Source organism: Psittacula echo (assembly GCF_963264785.1).
Source record: "Psittacula echo genome assembly, chromosome: 1".
NCBI lineage: Eukaryota > Metazoa > Chordata > Aves > Psittaciformes > Psittacidae > Psittacula > Psittacula echo.
This window is the reverse complement of record NC_137735.1, coordinates 132,143,995-132,169,743: the sequence shown is the minus strand read 5'-3', so window position 1 is coordinate 132,169,743 and position 25,749 is coordinate 132,143,995. Positions and strand designations below refer to the sequence as shown.

Below are 25,749 nucleotides of genomic sequence, written 5' to 3'. Positions count from 1 at the left end.
CTATGCACTCTAATTTACTCTTTCTTTAAAAAGCAAAAATAAATCCTCACTTCATGAAATGCAGGAGGAAGCCTAGCCCTGATACAAACATACATCAGCAGATTTTAAATAGATAATCCAGATAATTCACTGACAGAACATATTATCAAGCTTTAAAAGAGATTTCTATATGAACAAAATATTACTCAATGTTTCATTTGTGTTCATCAGAAAACAAATGTGCAGAGTAAGATGCTGACTACAAGCAGAGGCCTACATCCCTCAAGTTGTGCTTAGCAACTAAAAATTGCCATTACTTGAGAAAGACAAAAGCACAAATTCTAACAGGGCTTTAACCCAAGCAGCGCATGAGAGCTGAGGGAAATTCCACTAGAACCCACCTTCTAATCTCCAGAAACCAACATAACCCCATTAATTCCTCACAGAGTTCAGGCAAACAAACATTATAATTTTGAATTAATTGTCAACTCTTTAGTCATCTCCTGCTGATTAAAACAGTCCCAAGCTTTTGATATCCTAATTTCATTTCAATTACACTAAAAAACAGATGTATGAAAAAATTTACTCTGAAGCTGATGGACGATTTCTCTGCCACCATGGGGAGGCTTGAGATGCAAACCTGCTTCTCCCAGCCCTAAAACCACGAAGGTGGAAAGCATCTGTCTGCTGCTTTAGGAGCCTGGAACTGCTTCAGACTTGCTGGGCATTGTTACTAATTCCCATCAGCTCTCCAAAGCTTAGATATTTGTTTTCACTCTACTTTGCACTCTTGCCCATTCTAGTTCTGCAGTACTGTAGCAGCAAAAGGGAATTAACTCAGGGAAACGTATACAGACATAGTGAGAAACATGGTAAGAGGAAAGGCAAAAAGTATTTTTCATTCCCAGTTGTACATGGTATGAATATCTGCATATCATCCCTACCAGAGCTGATGAGCGTCTCAAGGGGATCAGTAGTTTTATCAAACTCTAGTTACAACCAAGAATTGCTAAGGCATTAAACAAAATGAAGGAGGTTCTCAGCATACAGAAGAGCCAATCAGCACTAACATGCTCTACCTTCAGGCTGTTAAAAATGCTTCAAACGACACTGGTTTTGCTAGGAGCTGAAGCTGCGTAGCTGTATGTGACCAAAAATGATAGCTTCCCGCAAACACACAGATGGTCATATACACACACTGCAGTTCAAAACAACATTTCACTCTGTTATCAAAATAGGCTATCAATAGGATTTTCTAATTTTACTTATGGAAGATTTTTATACAACTGCCCAATATCTTCCCATTTTTTAATCAAAACATTGCACACTGTAGTCTGTATGCAAGAATACTAAGCACATCCATATTCCTTCCACAAGGCTTTTGAGTCATTATAAATGTATACAAATTAACAGTATTTCAGGAGTAACTTCATCTTCCTCCTTCACACACATGTATACACAAACACACATTAGCCAATCTGCATCTACTCATCTTTTTCCATGTCAATCCCCAAAATCAATCCCAGGTGACATTAGTTATTTAAATACTGTTGACAGCTTCATGAGAAATTCATAACTGTGCTCACAGTGCAGAGAGGCTCACTGTGAGTCAGACAATGCCTGAGCTCTGGACAGTTGTCATAATACATCCCTCTTTTTAATCAGGGATTACTACGTCAGATCGGGAGCCTCTCCTGCAATGCTTTGCCTCAAGGAAAATAACACAGGTTATTTTCTACTATGAAAAGAAAAATCTGATGAAAGACTTTATAACCTGACCTTAGAGAAAGACAGAAATCAAGTAAAGTAGCACCGAATTTTACTTGGTGCATACTTTTGTAAATCAATTAAAATCAGCAGTTGCATAAGGTTAAAATAGAGTTTCACTGCATTATACATAAGGAAGAAGAATTTCCCTACCCCCACAATTCCAGTGAATCAGTTTTCATGGAAAAGGAACAAAAATACCATGAGGTAAAACACTATAAAACTAACATAATTGCACTGCACGACTATAATAAACAAAATTAGGATAAATAAACCTACAATTGTCAAGTGTTAATACATAAATTAGTGTTAGATGTACTTTCAACTTACAAAAGGTTGCTATCTATAATTTATTGACACAAAGAACTATGACTGCTACATCCTTCAAGGCTATATTAAAGTGAGTATTACTTATCACACGATGATATTAAAGGTTACGTATAGCCTCATTTCAGGAAAACAGCCTAGAGTTATGGAAAATACATCTGGATGCAGCAACTACAGTTCCAGCTAAACCAATAAATTGAAGTTTTAGATATCCAGCTCTATGTTGTTCACACATCTTCAGAAGCAATGCACAATGCTTCAGACACAGAGTCTTTCTGCCCTGAATGATTTCTAGGAGAACGTGTTTAATCCAGAAATGGTGAGATACGCCTGTTAGCACCAAATAAGGAAAGAGACACACAGCACTTGCTGTGTTCTGAGTAGGCACTTTCCTAGAACCTTGGCGGGCTCATAAAAATTTTACTTCCACACGAGTCTTATGCATTTGGACAACACAAAGGGAAATTCACCACAGAGCCACTTCTTTAAGACTTGCAATATTATAGAAAATCTCAAGATTGGGGTGGAGGAGTGTAGGAGGAGGAAATAGAGCTGGGGTATGGAGAAGGAGCAGGTATCACACCATCACTTCTACTAAGCTGCAGAACGTCACAATGATACAAGAGCTGCGAAATACAAGGAAGAGGCAATGATTTTGCTCAGAGAGCTCTTAGCAGTGCTGGCTTAGCTCATCTGCCTACCGGCAGAGAGGAAACCACTGGGAATAGGAGCCAAATCTGTTTTGATTTCAGCATCACAAAGCATATGATGAGAAAAGGCACTGATGAAGAACTTCAGGGCATCTTTGCTTTGCTTTAGTCTGTCTTCAATTCAGGCCAAAATGGGTTTTACACTTTTGAGTCTGACTGTGACTTATTCCCATGTTGACAAATTATAATTATCACTGAAACAGCTGGATACAGCAGCAAGAACAGGTGGAGAAGTTACCCATCTGCTACATATTAATAACTATATATAAGATAGTGCTAAAGCAATGAAGTTTAAGTCCACAGTATTTTTAAGCTGCAAGTACACAAAATGCTGTATAAAGTCTGGCAGCAGCAACAATAACCAGCCCTCACTACATACACCCAGAAGAAGAACGCGATTTGGTACTGATTCAGAGAGACACATAGCACAGAAAAAAACAATCAGGAAAAAAACCACCGAGATACTATCAGATTTTAAAATAAGACCAGTTAAATGGTGAGAAGTGAGAATGTTTGAGAGGAGCCAAAACTAGAGTTAAAGAAACTAGGGGAAATTATAGGAAACTATTTTTAATGTGTTGTTAACACTTGCTATGTTTGAAGTAAGAATTAAGCAAAAGTTAAACATCCCAAAATAAAATTTTGTATTGAATAATTCACAGAAAGCTCACTCTTCTGAGAAAAGTGGCATCTTCATATTTTCCTAGATCTTTCGTTTGCATACAGGAAAGATTGTGGTCAATGTGTTTCAGATAATTAAAACAAGGGGAGAGGAGGCAGGGAACCAAACAACCATAGGACCCTCAGCCATCTGTGAGTTCGCATGAATCACATTATTTCCCTGGGTACAATGACAGCCACACTAATAGTCCACTTGTCAGAACTTCAGCTGCATGGAAAACACACAAAATGCATTTAGGCGTGTTCAGTTCTCTCTAAATTTAAGTCTTGCTTCACATTCACAATTATCTAATCACTAATGAAGCTGCTTTGGCATAAAACTAAGTTAAAACGAAGATTAGTCACTCTGACCATGCCGCAGCATTTGTCTAGGATATAATTTCATAGTGTTTTTCTTGGACCCAGGCCACACTTTGGCCGAGAAGATGGCTGAATTTAGAGACTGCAATTTCATTGCAATTCAGTTGTAATGAAAGAGACCATTTTTACAACTGCACTGGTAAAACCAGGTATAAATTGTCATTTTCCCATCCTACCACACATCAGGAGTATCACAAAGGAAGTTTTGTAAAGGCTGTTTGGTAATCCAAATTCAAACTCTAGTCCTAGAGCCCAGGCACATGCAGTTGATCTGGTTTGGGAGTTTCCTTAGGAAACAAAAGCAATGACAGGGTGAAAAAACGTATCCATTCCCACACTTAATTTTCCTACAGCAAAGACTCACTGGCAAAGCAGAGAGCAGGGAACAAATTACTACTACACCTGACCAGTACCCAGGATACTCAGTTTAGCCCTATTCACATACACAGATCAAAGCAAGTGTGTGTATGAAAGAATGTTCCTGTAAAGTGCCAAAGGCCATAACTGAATGAGCAGCATATTAATGCATCCATAAAAAACTTGGGAAAGTGCTAGCATGAAACCTAGATCTGACAGCATGTAACAGTAGCTGCAAGAAATGTGATACAACAGGCTGAATATATTCCATGCTGGAATACAGCACAGTGACAGACATAGCACAGACAGCACAGGGGAAGAGTTCTTCAGAGAACTTTCTTTTGAAACTGCCTTTGTTTTTGTTGCTGGTCCAGAAGTTAAAAGGTCCTTAGCTGGATATATAAATTGGCAACCAAAAACAATAATGTAACACAGAGAAATAAGTTTTAAAGTAGGTGATTATCAAACCCTCAGTTTTTACATTAACATAAATGAAACTAGACAAATGAGGACAGATGTTGTCTTGGGGCGATTATTTCCCATCATTAATGCATAAAAGTGCAATAAATGTAGCTATTAGCATAGGAATGCTTTCATTCAGCTCAATCTCAATATTCACTGAATTTAAAGAAAAGTAATAAACCTAGAGATACCTTTTCCTTCTCCCCATTAGGAAAACTTAACATACATCTCATGAAGACAGAAGACTAGAGAAAGAGACATTTTATTGTTTATACAATCCCATAAAAAGAACATAAGTAGTGCCAACCACAAAGCTTACATCTAGCCCTACATGTGAACTTTAAAAGAGACAGAAGAGTTCAGATCTAGTGATCCAGCTAAAGTCCATATCCACCAGTGATTCATTTTATTTGATCTTAACACTTGGAGATGCAAAATTCCTTCTTCTGCAGCCTGGTCTTGTCATATTTTGTGGGAAAAAGGCAAAGACAAGACTCAATGCTATCTCTAGAAGAGCCAAATATTAAGATATGGGCTTTTTCTTAGTCATTATTTATTTGCTGGCTCAATAAAAATCAGTTCTGTTTTCTGAGATGTTTTAGTGAATATGGAACTAGGATGAGTGCGATACACAGTGTTACAAATGGTCAGTGGCTTGTTGCTGAAACCTTGGGTTCTGTTTTTCAGAGTTAACACTTGTCCATTTCCCAGGTCACTTTGAAACTAGACTAAATTGTAACTGTAACAGATTTTCAATGAGAAATTCTTTTCTTTGACTATGTGATGATCACTGTTAAGAGAATGGAAATAAATGAAGACTTTGCCTACTGCTGATGAGAAAAAAAAAAAAACCAAACAAACAAAACCCAGTGTCATCACTCAACATTTAGTGGCATATGACTCTTAAGAACAGAAACAGTAGAACAGCAGAAAAGAGAGAGCGCTTTGCTCATGAACCTAACAGGCTGTGCTGCTCAGGTGACAGCACTTTTCTGCCCTTTGCTCAGCCATGTGTCAGAGGAAATTTAAACTACCTGAGAACTCATTTTCAATTACACTACTCACAGGCAGAAGAAATCACCTTTTTCAATTAGTCTGACTTAGTGTTTAAGACAAACCATACAGTCTTATCCAAACTGAGACAATCCCTATATACTATATAGACTTTATCTATCTTTTTCTTGGCTTCCATGGTGTTCCTGGTAGTAGTTCCTCTTGTCATACAATGGAAAAATAATGTCTTATCACCAATTTTTGGTACCTTGTTGCAATAAGTGGCTGTGCTCTGTCCTGTGATTATCTATAAATTAGCTTTGCTAAGTTTTTAATCAGAATTATTTACCCTGAGAGCTGTATGCTATCAGTATGATCACTGGGTCCTCAAAGAATCTCGCACAAGCTGATCCTAAACTTTTCCTCATCAAAATAAACTGAGAACATATTTTTCTCTTTTTTTCTAGAGGCCATGGTTACAGCTTCTTGGGTGCCCTTTCTACATTTCAGCATACTTTTGAACCACAGTCACAAAACCATGTTTTATACATAAAATAAGAACTGTCAAATATCTCTTGGCCTTTAAATCCAGCACAATTGCACTACAGCATACCAGCATTCTTGCTAATACAGGATACATATGCCCACTGATTCATATTCCATAGTGTGCGCTGGAATTTATGTTTATAATGTAGTCAGTGATTCCCTTTTTACTTTAACTGTAAGATTACATTTTTCCTTTGCCAGCAGTCTATTATACAGCATCTCTTTCTAATGCAGAAACATTATAATATCCAACAACAGACATAAACAAACAAAACCAGATTTGCATATTCATTTTAGATAAACACACATGATGAAATGCTAAAATGAACCTTTCTGAAAACCTTGGCTCTGCAAAATATAGGTAGTAATCTCACAAGGACAGACTTACTAATGATTTCTGATGATTTAAATTCCTAGCGGGTCAGAACAGGACATATGAAGACAATTTTTTTGTTTCCTATTGAACACAATGCAAATTGGGTATCAACTATTCTGTATGCTGATATACAAGCAGATGGAGACTTTCTAGAGTTTAATAATTTCCATTTTAAAAGCTGCTGTCATCATTTATATTTCTGTAGCATTTAAAAACTGTGGCCAGGATTGCACTGAGTGAAATGGAAAGCAAACAGAGCTGGCAGGCCAAACAGTCAAGTCAATGACTGAAAAGGGAAATGCAAAACATTGCCTACGCATGGTCAGTTTTAGAATCAAAAGCTTTAAATATTCAGTTCAAGTCCACCTTCAGCAAGTGTTCTGAGCTCCTGTGGCTGCAGACAGCCATTTGGATGAAAAAATTGCTTTCAGAAATGACTGCAAAGTTGAATTCTACTCTTGAATATACTTGTACATATGAGGGAAATTTTACTGTGTTTGTGAAGCTACTTCAGATTTATACTATTTAAATGAGAGCAGACAACAGCCTGTAATCTGCTATATGGTTGATGCTATCTCAGAGGTTCACATGAAAATGATATGTATCTGTAACAACTCTAACAACCATCCTCTTGCATAAAGAAGAATCAGCTAATGACATTATTCCCAGCAGCACACAGTGAATGACTGGACTGCGGCTAACCAACCCACTAGCTGGTATACACATAGCAAACAGGAAAAATGACTGAGCGGACACAGATTTTGGGGATACCTGGTCATGCCCGCTGGCTAACTTCCCAGCGTCTGGTACTTGTATGTATTCAGGGTGTTCTTACCTCTTATAAATGAAGGATTGTCAACAGTTGTCAAGGCAATTTGCAATTCTAAGCCTGTGACAAGCTTAGTGGGAAATATGCCTTTAGCTCCTGCCCTTCCCCTAAAACAGCTGAGCTGTAGTAGAAAGTGGCTTTACAGTGCTTGGCTACGGCCTGGTGCAGGGGAAGGCACTCCGTTTTTGAGCCTAACCAAACATTTACTTCCTACTCTGAGTCAATAGCTTCAGCCAGGTGGAGCTGGGCTGATGACAAGACTTCTACTGAAAGACCATGGATGTTACTGCTTCTGGCTCTTACACACAATTCAGCTCCAAAGACCAATTCTAATCTAGGATCCAAATCTTAAAATAAAGATATATATTCAATCCACATAGAAAAATAAACTTCTATTCAAACTACACCTACAGACCAATGATACACAGATGCTTTCTTCTCTAGCTTACGCAATTAAATCTTCACCAATTGTCAAGGCATTTGATTGGGGTTTTTTTTTGTTTGGTTTTCTTTTTCCTAGGGTTGAATATTACAGAGTCTTTCTTTGGCTTGTCACAATAATTTTATGTTTACCACATTAAAACTAGCTCTTTCACAACAGTGATTCAACCTCATTTTTTCCCCATGACTTTGTATCATTATCTATTAGAGATAATAAAAGAACAAATACAAACAAGCAGTCATGTAAAATAGTAATCTGTAGTAATGCCTCTTTCAGGCAACCTCAGAACATCTGTCACAATTTCAGTCAAATATAACAGAAAAATAAGTGTTGATATAGGTAATGATAAACACAGTTTATCATACTAACTTTTTTACTGTTGATGGACAAACTCTCTGCTATGGCAAACCAACCATATCTCATACCAATGATAAAATTTGATGCGCTAATATGCTAAGTCTGACAATTCCTACCTAAAAGAAACTTGAAGAGGAATATATTTTTACTATATGTGTCAGATACAATGGTGTCAAGTAGCTCAGTGCAGAAAAAACCAAGACATTATCATAAAGTTTAGCTGGATAACTGCATAAACATTCACGCAAATTTGACACACGGGAGAAACAGCTTTCTCATCTCTGCAGAATGGTTTCTTATGGCTATCAGAAATATAAAATGCTATAACAGGCACAGCCTGTGCCTGGACTATGAGACTGTCAAAAAAGGTTGACATCAGTATATGCTATTTAAAAACCCAAACAGCATTGAAAAAAAGTGTATTTCTACATGTCTTTGCACTTGCTAACTTTCTTCCAAAATATTCCTACATATTTGCATATATAGAAATTTGCACATACTGTTTGCAACAAGATCTATGGCATTAAAGCAACCTGTGTGTCCATGGGATGGGATGCCTGCATCACTGAACACTGTTTCTACTCCAGATTTAGCACTCTAATTAGACGGGCTACAAAGAAGGAATTTAGAAACACTGCACAGCCATGTGTCTCGGAATAGCGAAGTTTAACTAGGACTGAAACTGGCAAGAAACATCAAGGGCAACACAAAGAGCTTCTACACTAAATAAGCAGGAAGTCTGGACAAGAAAAATATAGGCCCACTGCTACACATGGTGGATGCAGCACACCCTGGCTACAAAGAAGGCCTACTGCATTTTGGGCTGTTTTCAAAGGACCATAGCCAGTAGATCTAGGTAGTTATGAGACTACATCTAGCACACTGCATCCACTACCATGCCCCCAGTACAAGAAAAATAGTGACAAAATGCAGCAACTTCAGTAAAAGGCAAAAAGATAGTCAGAAGCTACAGGAACTCCCCTATGATGAGAAAGTGAGGAAAAGAGGTTTGATCAGTCTGGAGAAGACAGCTTCAGGGGACTCTAAACCTAACAGTATTTATGACGAGGTCATCAAGAAGACAGAGCCAGGCACTTCAAAGATGTGCTCAGTGGGAGGACAAGATACTACTGACTTAAATTTAAACTGAATATAAGGAAACACTTTTTCCACCATGAGGACTTTCAAGCATTGGAACAGGTTGTCCACAGAGCTTATGCAGTCTCCATTCTTGGAGGCGTTCAAGACTAGATGGGATAAAGTCCTGAGTAACCTGGTCTGGTCCACTGACCCTGCTTTGAACGGGAGGTTTGACTAGGCACCATACTGATGTCCCTTCTAACCTCAGTCATTCTGTGTCTGCAATTTAAATGTCTGCATTTGAGCTAGCTGTCTAAGACCCCATTATTTTCAGTGGAGATATAGTCAATGCCATCAATGGAATTTACTCAATAATTCATATAACCAAATGTAGATGAATCACACTACTTCATTGCATATATTGATTTGCTCACTCTTGAGTGAAGTTAATCTTCATGAACTTGACCAGTTGCAGCTGTCCACGTCATGTACACATGATCATATGAGCTCCCCACATGACGTTTAAAATACCCATTTCCAAACAGAACTCTTCCCACTCTAAAAAAAAAAAAAAAACCACAACAAAAAAAACAACTAAATTCTCTGAAGTGTCAGCATCCTGAAAGTGCACCACTTTGTTTCATCAGAAAAAGTCCATCCAACTCTAGGAACAATTTTTGGTATGGATTTATTTAGAGCTGAAGTTCTGCCATTAGCAATGCCTGTTACAATGTATGCATTAAGGGTTATATGACAGGAAGATCATATTGAAGAGCAGTCTCCCATCCCTTTCACCCCATCTTTGATGTCCCCAGCTATCAGTGACACTAGCTGGAAGTGTCAGGGTCCTGAGTAAACCAACAGGCTCCAGTTGTCATGCCCAGTCTTAAACCATCTTTCTCTGTAAACCTTCTCTTTCCCTGTCCATAGGTTGAAGTACTTGGGTTAAAGTTCCATTCTGGTATGTCTTAGCTGTGCAACCCTGGATGAGGTTTTTATGAAAGAGCTAGCTGTGAAAAAACTGTGGTGAGAAGCTCCAACTGGGGCTTCTACCCATGTAGCCTCCATCCACTGGCTTGGGTATGGCATGGAAGCCTCTGCCCTGCTATAGATATGCTGCACTTTGGTCATACCTTATTGATGTTGATCCTGCCCTGCTGACTTGTTTTCTTGGCTCAAACTCAAATCTGCCTTATGACTACAGGCTTTATTTGCAATCACCAACCAGTCTGTTGGCTGAACTCTATCACCAAACCTCTGCTTCACCTGTTCAGATACTGTGGGACTGCACACCTCATCAATGAGGTCACTGTCTTGCTGTTGCCCTCAGCTCCCTTGTGACAGAGTCCGGTCATATTGGCTCCTGACAGCAATTGACAAGGAAGGATTCAGTAGCATCATCACTAATACAAATTGGAAGCAGAAACAAATGTGTATAGCACTGACTCAGACTCTTGGGCATCTTGTTGATCTATTCAGATTCAGCAATCTATGGAGCCATAGGTCAAGTGCTGCTTCAAAATTTATGCCTTTAGAATTGCTTCAAAAGGTCATTCCTCCAAATTTCTCCTCAAAAATCTGTATTTTTATGTTTTGTTGTTTTTTTTTTCCTCTTCTTGCAAGAATATGCATAGGCTAAAAACATTTTTAATATATGTCTTATATAAAACATGCTGTAATGTCTTCATATATAACTCCTCCTCTCCCCAGTTAAAGTGAAAATCTAATTGTACATTCAGGAAAACTTGATACAAGATCCAAAAAGTACTGAGTAATCATCAAGAAGTGCCTATGATATACTTTTTTTTATATTATTCAATTATGTGTACATGACTAAAGTTTCTAATCATAAACAAATGACACATTTTCAAGTTTTCCATCTATGCACTAAATCATTGCACATTGAAAAAGAGCAGTACCATAAAAAACCAGCATGCATCACTTCAAGTGAATGTACCACATTATTCACCTTCCTAGATTTCACTCATCATAATAGTCTTTACTCAGGAAGAATGAAATTTGTCACCTACATTCCTATTAAGCTTTCTCTTTCTCTTTTAATAGCTCAATCAAGCAGACTGAGCTCCTTATAGGGTAAGTTACTTCTTCAAAGGAGTGAAACGGCATGCACCATACCCATAAGTAGAAGGCTGAAGTAGGTCAGATTACTCATAAGAAAGTTTATTATTTGCAAGATTAAGGCTGGAACAGTTAATTTCAAAAATTTCCTGAAAATTGTAGTTCAGGGTTCTAGTGCCATACCTTTGAACATACCTGGAAATAACTACTAACACAAGCCAGTGTCTCACTTACCTCATCAGTTTAGACAATGAAGCTCTGAAATCCTAAATGCCACTATGAAAGTATATCCATAGAGACAGAATGCAAGCAGTTAAACCAGTAATAAGTTCTGCTTCTGTTAGTTCTCAAGGCTGACCTGCTTCATTAACATCCTGTCAGACAATACTATCTACTAAAACCAAGAAACATATTTCTATCAATTTGAACAATTGCTACATGATGCTGATTGACCAATTCTAGCCTCTTTGAAATCAGAGTCATTTCCAGCAACTCCTGAGAAGTAAATCAAGGAAAATGACATTTATATTACCTATTTCATCAACTTTGAGACTCCTTTCCTCTAAAAGACAGCTATTTCAAACTTTTACTTCAGCTGCCCCTCAAATAGACATGAAAAATATGCTTTCCAGAGCTTGAGGAGTTTCAGCAGCATGACAAAAGTAAGATACATTCTTTCTGGTAGTGATGCCTACAAATGCCTTGCTCTTTTGCCACAGTTAGCTGACTAATGGGGTTTATCTTACAGTGGTTCGTAATAGTCTTTTTTTTTTTTCCCTGGTTTAGAGCTTTAATGTCTCCAAAAGGGGCTTAGATCAGTAAAAGTCAGCAACAGAAATTCCTGATCAACAAGAAACATACAAACTCCAGAGACCCCAGGGAAAAAGCATGATTAATTGAATTGCTCAATTTGTGACTGATGATTGAAACCCACTCCTGTGACTGACAATCTCTATGTCTTTCTATCTTTATGTTTGTAAGTCATGCATAATTCCAACATGCACTGCTTTCACCTTCCTTACTTGAAACTATGTTGAGTGCTTATTTGCAATCTGAATCAAAATCTTATAAGAAATGAACTCTTGTATTCCTTCCTTATAGGTCTTACTTAATTTTGTTATGCTCCTATAAAGCTTCAACATCAAGCATCCAAACATTTAATAGATCAGACTTCTGGCATTTTTGACTGAACAAGGAAACAATTTCACCAAAATTAAAAAGAACTAGCAATAAGGGAAGGTAACAATTTATAGTCTTCATTGGAAACTAAATGGCTTACAAAACGTACATATAAATCTTTGAATGAATCATTTGCAATGAATCCTTGTACTCCCCTACATTTACCCCATCAAATACAAGAGTCTGCAATGTATTCTAACCAGCATAAAATGAAACCTTTTAAAACATAATATGCAAAAATAGGCACCATCTGCAGATACATAAGGAAGTGATACACAGTATTAATCTATGCATTTGAATTTCTGTACATGCCCATTATTTTTTATGATGCGAAGAATATATAGCATAAAGACTGAAGCCCCAAACAAAATCATGACACAGATAATTTAAGACCCCTGCATTTTTATTAGTTTCACAGAAATAATTGCATCTACCATATTCTACCATGCTGAAGTACTGGCTTCAAGTTTGGTACATTCAGGAGACAAAAAGAATATAACTGCAAGGAAATACACTTATGTTAACAACTGATCTTATTACTTTTTATTACACTAACTTGCAAATAATCATCTTTCTGTCAGCACCTTCTTATTTCCACTTGTCTCGTTTCATTTCTCTTAATGCTTTAAAAAATGGATCTTACTTTTTGGTAATTAATTAAAATGAGATGTTCACGCATTTAACTTTACTATCAAGTGGAAAATAGGCAATAACTGCTCTAGAATGGCTGAAAATAAAAGGTGGAGAGAAGAGAATGATTCTATAGCAGTGACAGTGTTTTGAACACAAAATTCAAGATGTATCTCTTCTCAGATAGATTCAGTGCTACAGACTTAAAGTCAAGTACAGAAATACAAGTGATGCCAAGGAAACAGCAGATGAGATCTGTCAACAGAAATAAATATTTTTATCTGAAAAGAAACTGTACATGAAAGGTATGTTCAAAAATGTGAAAGGACTTAGAAGGCTTACCTGGGAAATGATTTGTTTCTAACATCTAGTATCTGACCTTACTTTATCAGAAAGTACATATTTTGTACTTAGAAATTCAAAGTATAACCTTCTTAAAAGTGTGAGTCTACTGGCATTCCTTTTCCTTTTTATTGAAGGAGTTGCATAAATAGGATTCTAACACATGAAGAAAGAAAACTGTGCAGAGAAAACTGATCTGCCATTGCAAGGACACCTTGACTCCTCTTGTTTTCTATTATACACATAAAAGGTTTAGTAGTGAAAGGAATTAAATGCTTTTCAATGCACTTTTTTAATGATTCCTCACAATGAAGCCACTTTTTACACAGTATGTGCAAGCAATAAGTAACTAATTAAAAGGGATATTAATACCCTGCAATACACACATAATTATTCCAAGTCATAAGGACAGAACTAATCAACCGGAATAAAGCAAACTGAGGAAACAAGCCATCCAAGAGTTGCAATCACTATCTTAGCTTCAGAGTTCAGAAAGAAAATTAGCGCAAATTTTCCTATACATGAACTAAACATTATAGCTTGCATGCTGATGAAGACATTTTCCCCTGACTCCTCTTGTAATTATAATGTAGCAATAATTTTTTGCTACTGATTATCAATAACATACAGAAAAAGTGGAATTTACAATATTAGCTCTAGTAGAATTTCACTTTAGTGATGATCCATCAATTCTGATGTCATATCCCCAGATTTAAAAAGCAAATGACTATTCTTGAATAGCAAGTTTAGATCAAAAACGTACAGACTATGTGCTAGTAGTAGAAAATTATCAGCTATATATGGACAAGTCATACAAACCAAGCATTATTTAAGAGCATGAAGCTCTTCACTATCAAGGTGGTGAGACACTGGAAGCAGTTGTGGCTGTTCCATCCCTGGAAGCATTCAAGGTCAGGTTGGACGGGGCTTTGAGCAACCTGGTCTAGTGGAAGGTTTGCCTAGTAGAGGACCTGCCGGGGGTTGGAACTGGATGATCTTTAAGGTCTCTTCCAGCGCTAACCACAATTATATAAATCCTATTAGAATATAAGGATTAACAATTTTCATATACACAGAGGCTCAGAAAACAGATCTTTACTGAATAAATTTTAATTTCAGCATACTTCATAGGTCTGTAAATTTCAAGGTAATTTTTAAGGCCTCATATTTTACAATATGCATATAGTATTTCAAGATGCAACGAGTTCTGCAACTGGAAAATCAATTACTAACTAAGTTACCTAATTAACCCTGCATTATTTTTTTTCTCCCTCACTTGAGCAAAAAGAGATACTTAAAATAATGAAAATCTTCAATGTAAAAGATGACAAGAGGAAGAAGTCCCACAGTAAATAAAAAAGAACAGCATAGGTAACTCTTTCAGCATGTATGAAGACGAGGCTGATTTAGGAGGAGGAGAAAGTAGAAAGCAGAGTTTAGCTGAACTGATTCGATTATAAATATGCCAGACATAAAGATCAGGTGCAAAATCCAATTCCTGGAACATGCTGTGAAATTTTTGCTTGGATTCTGTTCTAAACTTTTTTTCCCTTTGAAACAGTACCTATACCTTTTACTGTTAAACTGTTAATATAACTTGGAGAGATCAATATACATCTGCCATGGAGAAGATCTGCTAGGACATACATTTTGTAGAGGTATCACAGTAATCAGAAGTTTGCACTTTATACCTTTGGCTATAATCATCATCTGCCTGAAGTCCACTAATGTGGACTAATGGCCAATTTAATGTTAGTACCCCTTGGAGTGAACTGATCAGCATTTCCTCTGGACCCCATTACCTTCAAAAACATTTATAAGCTAACAATTATGAGCCAGATTGGATGGGGCTTTGAGCAACCTTGTCTAGTGGAAGGTGTCCCTGCCCATGGCAGGGGGTTGGAACCAGATGATCTTTAAGGTTTCTTCCAAACAAAATTCTATGGTTCTGTGAATTGTGTTTACAGCAAAGTGTTTCACTGCATCCTGTCAGCATGGTGCTATAAGACACGATGCATGTGTGTTCTATGCCCTTGAGTATAGTATGAGACTTAGGGGTGGCATGAGGCAAAAGACATACTTGGATACCTGAAACATCCTGGGCTGTATTAGTTAAAATAGCAGGCCTAGGGGGGCGATTATTCCCCTGTACTCAGTACCAGTGGGAGAGTGCTGCATCCAGTTCTGGGCTCCCCAGTACAACAAAGACATGGAAATACCTGAGCAAGTCAAGCAAAGAGTCATGAAGATGATTAAGAGACAGAAGCATCAGTCATACAATAAGAAGTTTAGAGAGCTGGAACCAGACAAAACAAACTTGGAGAGAAGAAGCCTCAGGGAAGTCTTCTCAATGTGTGTAATGCACCTTTAGTACCAATACAGGTACTAAAGACAGTAACATCATCAAATGTATCTTCATTTCATTCTGGAAAGACAATCAGGAGCAAACTCAAATGCGCCCAAGGAAATCACCAAGGAAAGTATGTCATGCCTCAGACCAATTGTTCCAAGAACACTTGGAACAAGCCAATTCACCATATAGATATACGATGCTGGTGGAGCCAAGAGAGTGACCTCCATTGCAGATCAATTGAATGTAGACTTCGCCCTCATTCACAAGGAGCGCAAGAAGGCAAATGAAGTGGATCGCATGGTCCTGGTGGGTGATGTGAAAGACAAGAGTGGCCATTCTGGTAGATAATATGGCAGACACATGTGGTACCATCTGTCATGCTGCAGACAAACTTGTGTCAGCAGGAGCCACCAAAGTTTATTTAGGGGAAGTTTAGATTGGATATAAGGAAGAAATTCTTTACTGTGAGGGTGGTGAGGCACTGGAATGGGTTGCCCAGGGAGGTTGTGAATGCTCCATCCCCGGCGGTGTTCAAGGCCAGGTTGGATGAGGCCTTAGGTGGCATGGTTTAGTGTGGGGTGTCCCTGCCCATGGCAGGGGGGTTGGAACTAGATGATCTTAAGGTCCTTTCCAACCCTAACTATTCTATGATTCTATGATTAAAGCTGAACCATTCTTGATTCCAATTACCAACAGGACACAGAAGAAAGGAGGGGGAGGGAAGGGCACGAATTTTACTGAAGCCTCCAGTTAAGACTATAACTAATGATAACACATTATGGATTCAGAAAAAAGTTCCTTTAGCTACACTGTGCATTAGGCCTCACAAAAAAGCACTGACCAGATTTGTCATTTGAAGTATGACACAGTCCTTACAGGTTTGGAGAAAAAGCAGCACAGCTAAAATATTTTAAAGGATGCCAAAATAAATGAGAGATTACGTTTTGATGAGGAGAGCCTTCTGCTGATAGGTGATACAGAAGAAAAATGGCAGCATTCTTTCTGTTTACAGGTCTGGAATAACAGTGTAATAGAGTCCCAGCTATACTGGGCACACGAGTTTAAAAAAAATCACTACACAGTACAATACAAGTGTTCTTGGCTCAGACATGATTCAGCACAAAAGAGAAGCACATTGAAGGTCAGCACAAAGGTGTACATACAGAAGCCTGCAAAAGAAGTAGCTCTGTTTTACTTGTTCTGTAATGAGTCCAAAGTCGACACATTCACATCTTGCGAATATCAGACCACGACATCAACCCTGAGCCACCCTAAGTATATTGAAAATATAATTTCTTTCTAAAAAAATCTAAACCAAATCTTTGTTTCCTTCAGAATTCTTGCCTTTGTGTAGCTACAATTAAACATCACAAAATGCAAATACTTTTAGAGATAGTGCTGGAATCCAATGTCCAGTTCTGACTGCAAAAGTGGAAAACAATTCTATTAGGAGATACCAAAAACACTAGCCAAAAAGTACAGCATGTTGAAAATTCAGTGGTTTAGCCAATTTTCAGGGTAAAATAGACTTTTTATCAAACAAAATATTCACTGCATATTTCAATATGAAAAATATTTAAGAACTATCAAGTACTTCAAATATTCCCTTTTTTCCCCCTCAACTGTAAATCTGAAAATGAAAAGAGAGCATCTGAAGTGGGGTATGTGCTTAGGTTGGTTTTTATGTGATGCATCAGAGTTCAGTGTTTCAGTGAAAATTCCAGTTGAATTTCTGTGTGAAAATAATATTAATATTGAAATTTAAGGGTCGGTGTGTTGGAGAGGGGAATAGGAACAGGTATATACGAAAGCTTTTCTAGACAGTAAAGGACTCAGTGTCATGCTCTGAATATATAAAAAGATAGTTACTAACTAGGATCTTCATGACAGTAGTCATGAGTTCGTCAGCATTCAAAAAGAAATATGCATCTTTATGTATTCTTCCATGAAAGAGAAGATACAAAATTTAAGAGTAATTATAAGAATGCACTTAAAAAAAAAATCAGAGATTTGTATTGACAACTGATGAGGATCAGAGTTAGGTTATCATATTGACTGCCATTGCAAATGTGTGCAATTACGAGAATGCCATTATTAAGCAAAACAAAAAAATTACACCAATATACTCCTTATGGATGGGTCAGGAAAATGTTCAGAAATCTCAAAAAGATTTGGAAAGATTATAAATTTGCAGGTTTTAACCCAAGTATCCAGTTAACTGCTAGGACACAAAATTTCCTCAAAAAAAAAAAAAAAGTAGCTACATTCATTAAAATTATATATTTAAGGTCAGGATTCCTTATGCTCAATTTCTAATCTCTGTACGTGACAATTGGGCCGTTTCCAATGTAAAGGCTGTTTGCTAAGGAAAAGCAAAACAAATAAATAAACCCGAACCTAAATAGAAATACTAAACACAGAAGACCACCATATGGTCTTTCAAGTCTTGTCCTTAGAAGCCTACATTATCTCACTGTCTAAGTAATTTCATTAACCTCCAAAACACAGATGGAAAACTAATATACCTTACCATTCTTCTGACTGGGTGTTCTGGTCTGATACAGCCCAGTGGCTTACAAGTCTTTTTCCAGTGACTGCAAAATTGTATTATTTCCCCCTCCCTGACTCAACAGCATTTTGCACAAAATTCAGTCAGAATAGTGTAGAGGCCGCTAATCCCCCTCTTCAGCATCAGTCTATGACCTCCTGCTTCAAATGCAACTAGACAGCATCTCAAACAGCTTACTGGCATGAATCTAATCTCCTTTCCACAACTATATAAGCGCTTAGAATCCCCTCAACTCCCATCCTTACTCTTTGTGAAGAGTAACTGATGGAGAAATCAATTTAATAGATAAGTAACATTAAAGCTGAAGCCAGATTTGCTCTCATTCTGGTCCACGCAGCCATATGCATTTCAGAAATAGTAAAAATAATTACAGGCTACTGCCATTTTAAATGACACCTTCGCATTACTCGGAGAGAAGCACTATTGTGTAGCATATGGAACAGAAATCAGAAAACTGCCCCATGTTACTCATTTCTTCTCTTTCTTTACATCTCAAGGTTTAACTAATTATTTTTCCTTCTGGTCACACTTCATGCAAGCAGCTACAATTAACTGCAAAATGGCTTCAATTACACTTCTGCAATCCCATTAAATTTAAAATCACCACACAGCAGTGTCAAATGATTTTTATATCTGCTTCATGCAAAATTTTGACATTTCTTTACTAACATACAGTCATGGTGTGGCAAACATTGGCCTTTTGGTCAGCAAAAGCATGACATGAACTTTTAAACATATGCAGTAATTGGAACTATTAACTGCCGTAACACCATGAACAGTTTGATTGTGCAAGAAATAAGAACACAAAATGCATGCAAGTGTTTAAATTTACAGTATACTCACTTTCCAGAATTTTATTAAATAATTAAATATCTATCTGTCCTAGTAATTCAAATATTGCATTAACAAATATCCAGTGAAAGTTATTCTAAGATATATAATATCCTCAGAGATCAATAAAAAATGCTATTGTAGAATTTGCGCCTAGAAAGAGCACCAGCTTTTCATATGGCTGGAACAGGAGAAAAAAAAAAAAAAAAAAAGAAAAAAAAAAAATAATTTCACTTGCAGCTCCCCCTAAAGTGAATTTATCATTCCAAACCAATATAATGGTTTTGATAAAAAACAGGCAAAACATAGAATCACAGGCTGGTTCGGGTTGGAAGGAACCAATGCTTTTTATTTTTATGATCACAGAAGTTTTTGACACTGTCTGCACACATCATTATTGTGATCAGATAGTAAATAAGTTCTTACTGAGGTATCTCAGCCTAGCACCAAAAGAAAATTGTGGCACTTACCATCTATTAGATTTTTTCTGCTTGCCTAACAAAATTTGGAAGTGGGTCAGAATGTTTTAGACTCATTGGGTCTTATCTTTAAATTTACTAGGCTTGACACCAATATTTAAAGTCTCTAATTAAGCATTTCTGTATCTCAGTAAAACATGAACAGAAATGTATTCTTCTGTAACATAAAAGACAAAGTAAAATTTCCTTATCTCAATAAAATACAGTCTATTTAAAATATTATTACACAGTTCACAAAAAAACACTAAACTTGGATGCAATTAATACAAGCTTAGCTTTCAGAAGACATCTTCCTCACTTAATAATGGGACACCAGCCAAATTTCTAATGAAATAACGGAAAAGAAAATCACCTGGCTCAAAGCCAGGTCAGTAATTTTCCTGATTATCTGTTTCAGATTTGTGACTCGAGCCTGACCCTCTCTAATACACTAGTCTATAAACTGCCTGATTTTTCTAATGGCACAGGAAAAAGTAAACCACGCACACAAATCCATACTGAAAGCTTTGTGTTAATTGTTCACCTACACGTTTAATGTTTCAAAGGTCCAAAGACATCTGGAGATGGAATAAATGTACATAGGTAAAGACACAATTGCATTTGCATTCCAACTGGATGAGGAAAATAGCCAGCTAGACAGGAACTTTTTATTTATCCATCCCTGGAGTTCTCCGGTCTGAGAGGTAATCTGCAGGCTTTTAGAGGCCACAATAAACGGAACAAACAGCAGACAATTAATCATGGTAATAGTGCTTCCAAAGGTCACACTATCACTTTGAGCAATGATACTAATCTTTTTCATTACTTCAATTTTATTCCAGGGTGTAGGGGAAGGAATCCCTAATTCTATTGTCATAACTACCAGAGAAAAGAAAACAACCAAGAATGCAGTCTTGTAGCTAATGCCTTGACTAGTAACCCTGGAGATCTAAGAAGCCTTCCTTCCAAATAATATACCATGATCATCACATTCCATCAGTAACCATCAGAACCTGACTGCCAAAAACATGAAACTGTATGAGTGTCTAACTTGCTCTGGACCAAGTAGCCCTACTAAAATGCAAGACATCTATCTGTTCAGAGAAACTTGTGAGAAAGTAAGGATGCTTACATTTCCCTCTACAGTGACAGGGAATTCAAACAAAACCATCACAGGACATCTATTAATTAACTTATCTGGATGCAGTGGCTTACTCTTGGCTTCAGTTCCTCTGTTGAAACTCAAAGTGCAAACTCATGGGGTCTTGGAGGAGACAGGGGGACAAGAAGCTTGGCTGTAGCATCCCCTGAGCTGAGGACAGGAGTCCTAAAGTCACATGCCTATTTGCAGATCTATATTTTGCATATAATAGTACTGGAGAACAAATAAACTCGACACACCACCACACTGTACTCCATCATGAACGGGCTGTTTTATTATTATTATTATTATTATTCAGTAAAGGAGCCTGACATATCTAATGCCAAACAGTACTGCGTCTGGGTGAACTATTTGCAAGACATGCCAAAATCAGATCCCAAAAGCAGCTTCATCCAACATCTGGATTTTAAAGGGATTTAAACAGAATCTAGGCACTACTCAAAAAGAATGGCTCAAGCCATGTGCAGAAGACAGAAATTCAGGCCTCTAGAGCACCATCAGGTCAAAGTAGGGCTTTCTGGAATACAGCTTCAGCTGAGGCATCAGAAAACAACAGAAGCTCCTAACACATAAGCCTCATGGATAAGTCCCTGTCTTTAAGCATTTAAACACTTCTGCAAATATGAATACCAGAAGCCTAACTGTTGATGAAGCTTAAACTCTTCATCTTTATTTCAAAGGTGATTTCAGGCACTACATTTTTTTTTTTTTTACATATTTATTGTGTTCAATTTTTACTAAACCATCCATCAAAGGGTCATTCCATATTAGCCCTTCCATTCTGTATATACACAATAGATGTGCTTTACATCTATTAAATGGAAGAGGTGAGTTGTTCTGCTATTAAAAATCTTTCCATTTAAATGTTATTTCTATTATACATATTGAATTAAACAGAAGTAGGATACCTCATTTAGAGTTAATTTAATTCTGACAGTCAAGAAATACAGTGGGGGTTTTATCATCTAACATATACTCTGTCTTTCAATGCCAGATTTTATCTTTCAAAATAATGATTAGTGGTAGTTTTAACATTTTCTCAATTATAAAGACTTATCATGTAAAGGATGAAGTTTCCATAAACTTTGGTGAATACATTGTGTTAGCCTATTATGTTCTGTAGTATTTGGTTACAGTTATAAAACAATAACAGCATTCACTTTCTTGCAATCAAAACTTTAAAAGGAGCTTTAAATACAAAGGGAGAGGGAAAAGGCAGAGAAGATAAATTATGCAACTGAAAAGAGTGGTTGTTTTTCTTTTGTATCTTAAGTGCAAATCCTTCTTCAGTGTGTTTCCCAGACACCATCTGTTTCCAAAACAACTCATCACCAAACATAACAGAGGAGACAGGAACTCTCAATAGGAGTTAAACCTGCTAATCTGCAGAGTGGCCTGAGCTTTCTCAAATAGGAAGAATACCATACTGCAGAGTTGTTAATAAATTAGAGGCAATGTGTGTCACTTCAGATGATGCAGTACCCCACTTCAGGGATTTTCATTAGATTCATAGATGGCTCATTACTTTCCTGGAAGTTCCTGCACACTTGCTTTATGAAGTCCAAACTACATTTGGGTATTCAATAGCATGGTACATTCCATTTTGGATAGGTTTTTTTGGGGTTTGTTAATTAAAGTCTACTATTAGAACCTGAAGGAAGGGTCACACCTGCTGAAGGCCTCATTTCATTTGCAATTATTTATCAGTGAAAGATTGACCAAACAGAAGCTGTCAGAATTATCTACATCAGAGGCCCACCTGTGCCAGTACCCTTTCTACAGGGCTTTAGGAGGAGGTGTACGGACTCAGTATGTATTCAGGTATATGACATCATGCCATGACAGGAGAGCTCCTTTCATCTTCAGAGAGCCTTATATAAGTTCCAAAATGCTAACTATTTACTGTTACTTCTAGAAGTTCTTGCTGGAAGAGCAAGGTACCATTTTTAACCTTTTTACCCTATCAAGTTTAACAATAGCACTGTGCTTACTTAGAAAATGAGTTTATCTTTTTGCTTTTCCCTCTCTCTGTAGTGTGTTGGGAGAAGTATTTAGTTTGGTCTAAAGTAACAGTGGGAAAATCATCAGAAAAATATCTAAATTCTTCTGGTGAGTTATACACCTATATAAAAAAAATCCATTATATAAGAATATGGATTGGACAGGCACCATTGAGGTAATTGTTTATAGATTCCTGCTATCATATCCACACATGTCAAACAATTTCAGACAGACTATATTCTCTGTAATAAGCATGTTAAGAAACATTACTCTCTATGTGAAATTGCTTGCATTATCTATTCTGTTCACATCTCTTACATCTTTTTTAAACAATAAATCCTTAGCAAGCCTGAGATAAGATGTCTTTTCTGCCCTTCCCCAGTCCTCCCTGTCCTTCTTCAGGGAAAACAATCCTCGCCTTTCTGTAGACCCAATAATTTATTTCACACAATGGAACATTCTTTACTTCCAAGTACCTTCCCAGATAATTTTATAGCTATCAGTACACTAAAAAGTGCTCCTGTTTTTCCCTTAGCAGGTCTATTACATTAAAATTCACATATACACACATTACATTTTGAGATCTTTCTCTTCATAACATGTGACTCCATTAAGATGTTATTCTTTCTCGTTCCCCATAAAGATTCTACAAATATGGGTATCTTAGTTTTCCTTATGTTAGTTTTTAAACCTTTTTATTTTACTACTACATTAATTCATCACAGGTTCTATATCCCTGACCCTGCTGCCTCAACATACTTAATTATATTATAAGCAACCATCTCTGCTCCTGTTCAGTATTCCAAACAGCTTCACTGAGTTTTAAATGCACAAAATGGTCGTTGCCACACACTTCAATTCTGGCTTCGGCAGTTGTGATCTTGTGCTTTGTTACTAAAAATAGAGCTGCTTCCAACTACCTGAGCTGGAAAGCTAATTACAGAACTGGTAAACAGTGCTCTTCCCTATTGAGCAAATGGCAGAATAAAGAGTCTGCTAATGCACTAGGGTGCACATAGTCCTGCGGGTCTTTGAAATCTATCAAGTGTCATTTATTTAATCATTTGTGGCTGTTTGCTTCATGGATAAATTACCATTTAAGTAAATAACTGTTTGACTGTTGGATCAACAAATCAGGGAGAAATAGAACAATCAGCACATTTCTGGAAAAAGTATTCTAGCCTAATTCTCAAATCAGAATAATTTCACTGAAGTAAATAGCACGTTCCTGATTTAGACTAGGTGAAAGCCTAGATATCTTATTTCCTGCAGCAGAGGGGTTATTAGAGAACTGACTCCTTGCAGCAGCTTAAAGACTTTTTCTTGAGAGTTATATGTGTCACATACAGGCAAGAACAAACAACTGCCAGTATAAGTTCCTTCTTCCCTTAAAAGTACTCTCAGCTATATGTGCAGTACAGCAGCATGATGTCTGGAAGACCTTCAGGTAGAAGTGCCCATAGAGTTTAAATGCTCCTCTATATTTGTCAATGTAATGCTGGTTTCTCTGCTCCACAGGACTGATTCTTACCATATAGCCCAATGCAAGCTTTGTTGGTAGGTTTCAGCCATCACTCAGTCAATAAAACTCAACTCATTTTCAGCCATTGCTGAGGCAACATATAGATAATACATAAGCAACTGTTATAATCACTGTGATACAGCTGCACCCCCTAAGCAAAGCTGTAAAATACCTGTTACAAAACACTTTCTGGGGCCAACATGAAATATAGCCTTTTGGAATTATTATTTTCTTTGAATACTGAATATAAAATGAGATAATTAGGTAGAAATCCACAGGAAACACAACTTTTTAAAAGCATTTCTATTTCTCCTTCCTAACCCTCCCCCAAAATAGAGGCAAGTAAATACAACCTCCAAGACTGTACTCAACAGGTTAGAAAATTTTGGTGGACGAAAAGAGTACATTAGTGAGCATAAAGTATTTGTCATTATCAGTAACAGCTGTATACTATACACAGTGTATACGAGGGTCTACGTGCAGGGACCAATTGCTATCTGAGGTTAATTACACAGCTCATTTGGGACAGGGGAGGATGAGCTCCCTCTTCTGTCTCTCATCTTCATGAAAAGGAAAGTCAAGCTGTCCTCAAACCTGAGGCCAAGCAAACCACCTCCTGTTGTGAAGGAAAAGCAGTTTGCCAATTTTTAGAAAAAATTATAGGAAAAAAGAAGGTAAGAAGGTAACTGTGGACAGAGGTAGAAATGTGTAGTATAAGGAAGAAGAAAATGCAAAAAAGAGCCAAAAAAGAGGCAAAGAAGCGCATGAGGAAGACAGACTACAATGATGGGAAAAGAGAAACAGGTTTCCTGCCTTCTCATCTTAAACAGAAGAAATACAGAGTATGTCTGCACACTACAAGGCAGTCCCACACCATCACACCTAAGTCAACTCAGAAGAAGTCAATTCAGGTACCAGGACTTGAGTAGTTGTCATTTTAGCACAGTATTTAACCTGAAATAACATCTTGTTTCCATGGTATTCTGTGTTTGCATACTAGAGCACCTCTGGAGAAAGCCATACACATTTTTCATATTTAAAATGTGTGTGTCTATGTGCATGCATGTGTGTGTATACATATGTGTGTGTATGCGGCAGGAGGCTGGACAGTGACAAAAGAATGTGCGTGCGATTGACGGAATTCAGTGCATAAGCAACATTAAAAGTCAACTGAATCCTGATTTTTAATCACTGATTAATTTTCTTGTATTTTCAGACCTTTCTTTCTAACCTAAATGGCCACAAAGACAGCAGACAACATATTCCTAAATTAGATAAAATGTGCTTGTTATTGTAGGACAAATGCCTTTCAAATGACAGCATATTCCAGAAAATAATCCACAAAAAAGGCATATGC

General features: G+C 37.2%; 1 protein-coding gene across 1 annotated transcript in view; it reads right to left on the bottom strand.

The window, feature by feature from the left end:
* PCLO (piccolo presynaptic cytomatrix protein) overlaps nucleotides 1-25,749 on the bottom strand; it is a gene marked incomplete at both ends in the record, with an annotated part of 368,722 nt that overhangs the window by 318,815 nt on the left and 24,158 nt on the right. The window lies entirely within an intron of this gene.